The sequence below is a fragment of the Schistocerca gregaria genome, chromosome 6 (genome assembly GCF_023897955.1).
Source record: "Schistocerca gregaria isolate iqSchGreg1 chromosome 6, iqSchGreg1.2, whole genome shotgun sequence".
Classification (NCBI taxonomy): domain Eukaryota; kingdom Metazoa; phylum Arthropoda; class Insecta; order Orthoptera; family Acrididae; genus Schistocerca; species Schistocerca gregaria.
This window is the reverse complement of record NC_064925.1, coordinates 18,561,594-18,572,223: the sequence shown is the minus strand read 5'-3', so window position 1 is coordinate 18,572,223 and position 10,630 is coordinate 18,561,594. Positions and strand designations below refer to the sequence as shown.

Here is a 10,630-nt window from a genome sequence, read left to right as displayed (position 1 = left end):
TTGATTTTTGGGACTTTATCTTTATAGATCACGAATTTTCTGTGTATGATATAATTAGAGCTGAGAATCTAATACGTATATAGTAGTAGAGTGTAATTGTAGTTAATATAACTATAATAGTTATAATAGTTGTTATATTGTTTTCTATTAATGATTGTATTACAATTCATTTTGGTAAGAATCCAAGGAATGGTGGTAGTCCACCCAAAGATAATAAAGATAAGAATATTATGAATTTAATTTCGGTTTTTATATTTCTGGCTGAATAAATTTGATTTATGAAAAATAAATTTATTTGCTTAAATAATAAAACTATACTTAATCTTAATAGTGAGTAAATAATGAAGTATAGTTCTCAGATGTTTTCTCTGACTGTTAATGATCTAATTATTCAACCTAGATGTCTGATTGATGAATATGCTAAAAGTTGTCGTAAGGATGTTTGATTTAAACCTCCTATTGCCCCAATAATAATTCTTAAGATAATAATTGTTCAAATAAAAGTTCTTAATTGAATACAATAAGATAAGACCATTATTGGGGCGATTTTTTGTCATGTTATTAATGTTAAACAATTATTTCATCTTGATGCTCCTATAACTTCTGGAAATCAGAAATGGGAAGGTGCAGCTCCAATCTTTAATAATAGTCTAGATCTAATTATTATTGATGGGATAAATTCTGTTTCCCATCCCATGGGATATTTTATTTGAATCAGCAAAATTGAAAATAATAATATTGTCGATGCTATTGCTTGGACAATAAAATATTTAATTGATGATTCATTTATTATTATATTTTTATTTCTTGTTAGGAGCGGAATAAATGAAAGTAAGTTGATCTCAAGTCCTATTCAAACCCCAAATCAGGAATTTGATGAAATGGACAGGATCGTTCCTATCATTAATGTTGATAGGAAGAGAAGTTTTGTAGAGTTGTTGGTCATTAAAAAGGAGAGGATTGATACCTCTATAAATGGGGTATGAACCCATTAGCTTGTTTAGCTTACCTTTTCACATTAAGGTGTATGATGCACGTTAGTTTTTGATACTAAAGGAGGTAGTTTAATTCCATCTTATGTAATTTTAATGAAGGTAATTTTATTTACTTTATTTACCCTATCAAGGTAACCCTTTAATCAGGCACTTCATTTATTTAATATATAAATCGAAAGTTTTTTTTTGAAATTCTTTTATGTATTATTTTGTTTAATTAGGATTAATTTATCCTGCTCATTTTATTTTATATATATATATATATAATAAATAATTTATATTAATATATAACATTTAATTGAAATTAAAGTATTATAAGTTAATCTTACCATTATCAATTGATTATTTTAATGCAATTATTTACCTAGGATTATAGCTACTTATGTTTTTAGCTTAAAATAGGTTATTATAATATAATATATATAATAATATGTAATTTAATATTTAATATTATTATAATTGGATATAATAAATAAAATTATTAATTTAAATATAAAATATTATAATTAATATAATTATTTATAACCAATAGGAATTCAACCCTTTAACCCTATACAAATTCCATTACTTAATACAGCTATTCTTTTAGCATCAGGAGTAACAGTAACATGAGCACATCATAGTTTAATGGAATCTAATCATACTCAAGCACTACAAGGATTATTCTTCACAGTGTTATTAGGACTATACTTTACAATACTTCAAGCATATGAATATTGAGAAGCACCTTTTACCATTGCAGATGCAGTTTATGGATCAACATTCTTTGTTGCAACAGGATTCCATGGTTTACACGTAATTATTGGAACAATCTTTTTATCAACATGTCTACTTCGACACTCAATAAATCAATTTTCACCAAGACATCACTTTGGATTTGAAGCAGCAGCATGATACTGACACTTCGTAGATGTAGTATGATTATTCTTATATATCTCTATTTATTGATGAGGTAGATAATTGTTTCTCTAGTATAAATAGTACATTTGACTTCCAATCAGAAAGCTTGATATAAATCAAGAAAAACAATTCTAATTCTATCAACAAGTGTTTTCATTAGATTTATTATTCCAATAATTGTTATAATCCTGGCAACAACACTATCAAAAAAATTAATTAATGATCGAGAAAAAAGATCACCATTTGAATGTGGGTTTGATCCAAAAAGATCAGCACGAATACCATTCTCAATACGATTCTTCCTAATCGCAGTAATCTTTTTAATTTTTGATGTAGAAATTGCACTAATTCTACCAATTGTAATTATTTTTAAAACTTCAGACATTATAATCTGAACAGTATCAACAATATTTTTTATTCTAGTTCTATTAGGAGGACTATACCATGAATGAAACCAAGGAGCATTACAATGAGCAGAATAAAGGGTTGTAGTTAAATATAACATTTGGGTTGCATTCAAAAAGTATTGATATTATCAATCAACCTTAAATAGAATAAGAAGCGAAATATTGCAGTCAGTTTCGACCTGGAAGATTGGTATGTACTACCCTTATTCTTATTAATTGAAGCCAAAAAGAGGCGTATTACTGTTAATAATATAATTGAACTATAATAGTTCCAATTAAGGAAATGTAAAGCCAATATGAAAGCTGCTAACTTTTTATATTAGCGGTTAAACTCCGTTAACATTTCTAAAATTTATATAGTTTAAATAAAACATTACATTTTCACTGTAAAAATAATATATCTATATTTATAAATACTTAAAAGTAAAAATACTTCCTTAACATCATCAGTGTCACGCTCTAATTATAAGCTATTTAAGTAAACGAAAAACAATATTACCAAAATAAATATTCAAAAAATAAAAGTTAAAAGATAAATCTTGAAATTAGAATCATATCACCCTTGAATATAACCAATTAAATAAATAAATAATCTATATAAACCTTGACCACCAAGTAATTCACCTCAACCATAATCAAATGACTTAGATGAATAATAACCTATTTTTAAAGGAATATATCTAATAAACTTAGTTGAAAGAAAAGGTATAAATCATATAGAACCAGCAAATCTAACAAAAGAAAGTATACTTAAAGAAAATAAATTATGAGAAAAATCAAAATTAGAAATAAGATAACCTAAATAAGCACCTAAAATAACAACTGTAATAGTTAAAAACTTTAAATAATAAGGTAAAGCAATCACATGAGGAATAGGAAAAATTAATCAAGATAAAAGACTACCACCAAAAACAGCAACAAACAATAGACCAATTATTCCAAATGAAATATAATAACCCTTATCATCAAAAGAAAATCTAGAATAAAAATTATTATCACCAGATATTGAATAATAAAACAAACGAAAAGAATAAGAAGCAGTTAAACCAGTAGAAAAAAAATAAAGAAAAAAAATTTAACAATTAATTCATCTTAAACAAACCATCTCAAGAATTAAATCCTTTGAATAAAATCCCGCTAAAAAAGGTATTCCACACAAAGATAAACTAGAAACATTAAAACAAACTGAAGTTAAAGGTATGAAATTAACAATTGATCCTATAAAACGAATATCCTGAGAATCCTTCAAATTATGAATTATTGAACCTGCACATATAAATAATAATGCCTTAAATAAAGCATGAGCCAATAAATGAAAAAATGCAAGCTTTGGATAACCTATAGCCAAAATTCTTATTATTAAACCAAGTTGTCTTAAAGTAGAAAGAGCAATAATCTTCTTTAAATCAAACTCAAAATTAGCGCCCAATCCAGCCATAAATATAGTTATACAACCAATTAAAAGTAAAAATCAACCACAATTATAAGTATCCAATATTGGTCTAAAACGAATTAATAAATAAACACCAGCAGTAACAAGAGTAGAAGAATGAACTAAAGCAGAAACAGGAGTAGGAGCTGCTATAGCAGCAGGAAGTCATGAAGAGAAAGGAATCTGAGCTCTCTTAGTTATAGCTGCTAAAACAATTAATATAGTAATGAGCTTTATTTCAAAAGAATTAGAAATAAAATCATAATAATAAATATAATTTCAACCACCAAAATTTAACATTCATGCAATAGAAATTAAAATAGCAACATCACCAATACGATTAGAAAGTGCAGTTAATATACCAGCACTATAAGATTTTACATTTTGATAATAAATAACTAAACAATAAGAAACTAAACCTAAACCATCTCAACCTAATAAAATTCTAATTAAATTAGGACTAATAATTAAAAAACCTATAGAAAGAATAAATATTAAAACAATAATAATAAAACGATTTATATTCTTTTCACCAGATATATAATCCTCTCTATAATAAATAACCAAAGAAGAAATATATATAACAAAAGATATAAAAATAAGAGATATTCAATCCAAAATTAAAGTTATAACAACTATAGAACCATTTAAATTGAAAAGCTCTCACCCAACAAAAACTCTATAATCAATTATTAAATAATAAATACCTAAAATAAAAATTATAGTTCTCGAAATAAACAAAGAAAAAAAACTCAAAGAACAAATAGAAAATAAATTCACGGCCTAAGATGAAAAACTTCATATCATTGATTCCACAAAACAATATTTTTAATTAAAATACTTAAGCAAACTAAACAAAGAAATATTCACCCTTTAAACAGAGAATATTTAAAGGCAATCAATGTAAAAGTAAAAGATGATATTCACGAAAATAACCAAGAGAACAAGTATAAACACCAGAATAATAATTCCCATGCTGAGAATAAGAATATATATACAAAGTATAAACAGCTCTAAAAAAAGATAAAAAAATCAAAGCAAAGAATCTAAAAGAAGATCAAGATATAATTCTATTTAATAATCTAATTTCACCTACCAAATTTAAAGAAGGAGGAGCAGCCATATTTGATGATCTTAAAAGAAATCATCATAAAGCCATTCTTGGCATCAAATTAATTATACCCTTGTTAATTAATAATCTTCGTCTACCTAAACGTTCATAAATAATATTAGATAAACAAAATAAACCAGAAGAACATAAACCATGACCAACCATTAGAGAAAGAGAACCTACACAACCTCATCAATTCATAGTCATCAATCCACCAATAACCATTCTTATATGAGCAACAGAAGAATATGCAATTAAAGACTTTAAATCAACCTGACGAAAACAAATAAATCTTACAATAACACCCCCAGATAAACCTAAAGACAATCAAAAATAATTAAACTTTAAACCCAAATAAGAAATAACCTTTATAACACGAAAAATACCATAACCACCTAACTTTAATAAAACACCAGCAAGAATTATTCTACCTGAAATAGGGGCCTCTACATGAGCCTTAGGAAGTCATAAATGAACCAAAAACATAGGTATCTTAACTAAAAAAAGCCAAAATTATAAATACATAAAACATAAAATAATAAGAACCAAAATCAACCAATAAAGGAAAATATAAAGTATTAGAAAAATCATAAACCTTAAATAAAACTAATAATAAAGGTAATCTAGCAACCAAAGTATAAAAAATTAAATAAACACCAGCCTGCAAACGCTCAGGTTGATAACCCCAACCCAAAATTAAAAGTAAAGTAGGAACTAATCTAGCCTCAAAAAAAAATATAAAAAGAAAGAAGACTTAAACTAGCAAATGAACAATAAAGCATAATTATTAAAATCAAAACCATAAAAACAAAAAAAATTAGAATGATATGAACTTAAATAAACTGAACCTCTAGCAGTGATTATTAAAGAACAAATCCAAAAACTAAGTAAAATTAAACTAAAAGAAAAATAATCAATACCAAAATAATATCTAATTATATTCAAATCAGCATATGAATAAACACAAATTATAAAAACAAAACCCGACAGAAACATTAAAGAATGAACCAACCATCAACAATTATTTAATAAACAAAGAGGGATCAAAAAAATAGTTATGAATAAATACTTTAACATAAAGATAAACCAAAAGAATTAAAAAAATCATTACCATGAGAACGAATTATTGAAACTAAAATAGAAAGACCTAAAGCACCCTCACAAACAGAAAAAACTAAAAAAATAACAGGAAAAAAATAATCATAATCAAACTCAATAAGAAAAACAATAACTAACATAAATAAAGAAAGAACAATATATTCTAATCTCAAAAGAACCATTAATAAATGTTTACGTTTAGAAGAAAAAACATAAACACCAGCAAAATAAATCAATAAAGAAGTAAAAATAGAGAATATAAACATTAGTTTTAATAGTTTAAAAAAAACGCCGGTCTTGTAAACCGGAAATAAGTCCAGCCCCCACATTTAAAACTTGAGAGGTGGAAAAGCTTCCATCATCAGTCCCCAAAACCAGTATTTTAAATAAACTAACCCCTGAAATGATCAAAATAATAATTATATCATTATCAAATGTAATAAATATTAATTTTATTAATTTAAGACACCCAATATCAATAATGCTTTTTATTATCCTTCAAACCTTCCTAGTTGGATTAATAACAGGAACAATAATAGAAAGATATTGATTACCATATATTTTATTTTTAACATTTCTTGGTGGTATACTAGTATTATTTATTTACATTACAAGAATTGCATCAAACGAAATATTTCAGCCTAAATCAATCACTATAATTATTACATTAATAATGTGAGTATTTATCATATTAATATTAATTATTCTAGATATATCTATATTTATAGACTTTTTCAAAAACACCGAAACTATAAATATTGATAATTCAATCAATTATCAAGAAATAACAATATCTTTAGAAAAATTATATAATAGACCAACATTCATTATTACAATAATAATAATAATTTATTTATTTTTAGCACTACTAGCAGTTGTTAAAATCACCAATATTAATCAGGGACCTATTCGTAAAATAAGATAATTACTAATGAATAAACCCTTACGATTAAGACATCCTTTAATTAAAATTATTAATAACTCTTTAATTGACTTACCTGCCCCAACAAATATTTCTTTTTGATGAAATTTTGGATCCCTATTAGGGTTATGTTTGGTAATTCAAATCGTAACTGGACTATTTTTAGCTATACATTATACATCAAATATTGAAATAGCATTCAGTAGTGTAGTACACATCTGCCGAGACGTAAATAATGGTTGAATTATCCGAACCTTACACGCAAATGGAGCATCTATATTTTTTATTTGTATTTACTTACATGTAGGACGGGGAATTTACTATGGATCTTATATATATATACATTCCTGTATAATTGGTACAGTGATTTTATTTTTAGTTATAGCAACTGCATTTATAGGATATGTCTTACCCTGAGGCCAAATATCTTTTTGAGGTACAACAGTAATTACTAATTTATTATCAGCAATCCCATACTTAGGAACAGATTTAGTCCAATGAGTATGAGGAGGATTCGCTGTTGATAATGCAACATTAAATCGATTCTTCACATTCCATTTTGTATTACCATTTATTATTGCTGCTATAGCAGCAATTCATTTATTTTTTCTTCACCAAACAGGATCTAATAATCCTCTTGGACTAAATGGAGATATTGAAAAAATTCCATTCCATCCATACTTTACCTTTAAGGATTCTATTACATTTGTAATAATAACATCATTATTAATTATACTATGTTTAATTAATCCTTACCTATTAGGAGATCCAGATAATTTTGTACCTGCCAACCCATTAGTAACACCAGTTCACATTCAACCAGAATGATATTTCCTATTTGCATATGCAATTCTACGATCTATCCCTAATAAGTTAGGAGGTGTTATTGCATTATTTTTATCAATTAGAATCTTAATAATTTTACCATTTTATAATAAAACACCATTCCGAGGCATTCAATTTTACCCTATTAATCAAATTTTATTCTGAATTATAGTAGTTGTTGTATGCTTACTAACGTGAATTGGTAAACGACCTGTTGAAGAACCTTATATTATAACAGGTCAAATCTTAACAATTATTTACTTCACATATTTCTTAATTAATGTCCATGTCGCAAACGCATGAGATAAATTAATTAAGGAATAAAGTTAATTAGCTTAGGAAAAGCATATGTTTTGAAAACATAAAATTAGAAATTTAACTCTTCTATTAACTTTTCTCAAAAAATTTCACTAAACAAATGAGATAAATAAAATCTTTAAACCAACAAAGAAAATAAAAAAATTCAAAGATAAAGGTAAAAAACTTTTTCAAGCTAAGTACATTAATTTATCATAACGGAACCGTGGTAATGTTCCACGAACCCAAATAAAACCAAAAGATATAATAGCAAGCTTAATAAAAAATATAAAAGAATAAAAATCACCGCCCAAAAAAATTAAAGCCAATAACATTCTTATGAAGACAATTCTAGTATATTCAGCTAAAAAAATTAAAGTAAAACCACCCGCACCATACCCAATATTAAATCCTGAAACTAACTCAGATTCCCCTTCAGCAAAATCAAAAGGAGTACGATTAGTTTCAGCTAAGCAAGAAGCAAAACAAGCTAAAGCTAAAGGAAAAGAAATAATAATAAATCAACAATAAAGCTGATAGTTTATAAAATCAAACAAATTAAAACTACCAATTAAAATAATTAAAGACAATAAAATTAAAGCTAAACTAACTTCATAAGAAATTGTTTGAGCAACAGAACGAAGAGAACCTAATAATGAATAATTTGAATTAGAAGATCAACCAGCAATTATAACAGTATAAACACCTAATCTAGTACAACATAAAAAAAATAAAAATCCATAAGAAAAAGAACACATATAAGTTAAATAAGGAAAAATTACTCAAACGGCTAAAGAAATCATTAAATTAAAAACAGGGGAAAAATAATAAAGTAGGTAATTAGATATAATAGGAATTGGCTGCTCCTTACAAATTAACTTAATAGCATCTCTAAATGGCTGAGGAATTCCAACAAAACCTACCTTATTTGGACCCTTTCGAATCTGAATATAACCTAAAACCTTACGCTCTAATAAAGTTAAAAAGGCAACACTAATTAAAACACAAATAACCAATAAAAGAAAATTCAAAATAAATATAAATAAATCATAAAGTATCAATACTATTTGTAGAAAAAATCTACATAAATGAATTCTAAATTCAACACATTAATCTGTCAAAATAGTAAATAAATTAATATTAATCAATATAACAAAAAATATTTTAACCATATGGTCCTTTCGTACTAATATGGATTAACAATCTTAGGATAGAAACCGACCTGGCTCACGCCGGTCTGAACTCAGATCATGTAAGAATTTAAAGGTCGAACAGACCTAATCATTGGGCTCCTGCACCCAAAATTTTTCTTAATCCAACATCGAGGTCGCAATCTGCTTTGTCGATATGAGCTCTCAAAAACAATTACGCTGTTATCCCTAAGGTAACTTAATCTTATGATCATAAATTATGGATCAAAATAACAAACATAAATAAATGATATAATAATGAAGAGTTTATCTATTCTTCATGTCACCCCAACAAAACATCATCATTAAATATAGAAAGACAAACAAAAAACTATATAAAAGTAAAATGTCAAGCTCTATAGGGTCTTCTCGTCCTAAAGAAGAATTTAAGCCTTTTGACTCAAAAGTTAAATTCAAAAATTTATTAAGAGACAGTTGATTTCTCGTCAAGCCATTCATTCCAGCCACTAATTAAGAGACTAATGATTATGCTACCTTTGCACGGTCAAAATACCGCGGCTCTTTAAAAATACGCTCAGTGAGCAGGCCAGACCTCAAAATATAAACAAGAGGACATGTTTTTGATAAACAGGCGGAAATCAATTTTGCCTAGTTCCTTATAATAAGTTCACAAGGTAAAAATTTCATACAAATAAATATACTAATTCTATCATTATTACAATAATTTTAAAATTAAATTAATAATCTTAATAAAAAACCTAAAATATTTATAAAATCAAAATAAAAAATAATGAACTAAAACGTAATCTTAAAGATAGCTGGTTTAAAGCTTACTATTATATTTTTATAAAATAAATTGTAGGTTATTAACTTCAAAGCTTATCCCTTAAAGAATAAATAAGTTAATATTTTTACTTAAAAAATTAAATAAAAACAAATAACTTTAAAAAATTAAATTTTTTCTTAAGAAACTAGATATCTTGGGAAACGATTAACATCTCATTTCTATAAATAATTTAATAATAATTATGATACATTAACTATAAATTATTTATAAATCAACCCAAATCGAGGCAAGTAAAATAAATACTAAAATTTTGATAAACCCTGATACAAAAGGTACAATAAATAAAATCTACTTAAAAAAATTTAAAATAATATTTCATAAAACACTTACATTACCAATAAACTATAATTTAAAAAATCAATTCTATAAAATATACTAAGACAAAAATACAATAAAATTATTTATATTAAATAATTAAATAAACAAAAAATAAATATAATAAAATAAATAATCAAGATATCCTGATTTGCACAGAAAAATTTTCAGTGTAAATGAAACACTTTACTAATAAGTTATATCTTCAAACTCTTCTTAGATACACTTTCCAGTACATCTACTATGTTACGACTTATCTCATCTAAATTGAAGCTACTTTAAAATAAAATAGAATAATCAATAATGAGAGCGACGGGCGATGTGTACACA

The 10,630-nt window shown here is 25.7% G+C and overlaps 1 long non-coding RNA gene across 1 annotated transcript in view; it reads left to right on the top strand.

Annotated features, from left to right (window-relative positions):
* The window catches only part of LOC126278627 (uncharacterized), a 61,970-nt gene extending 51,603 nt beyond the window's left edge, over nucleotides 1-10,367 (top strand). Inside the window, exon 2 of the long non-coding RNA XR_007550735.1 lies at nucleotides 10,001-10,367. This is a non-coding gene — a long non-coding RNA (uncharacterized LOC126278627). The remainder of the gene's footprint in view (nucleotides 1-10,000) is intronic.
* The last annotated feature ends 263 nt before the right edge of the window (nucleotides 10,368-10,630 follow it).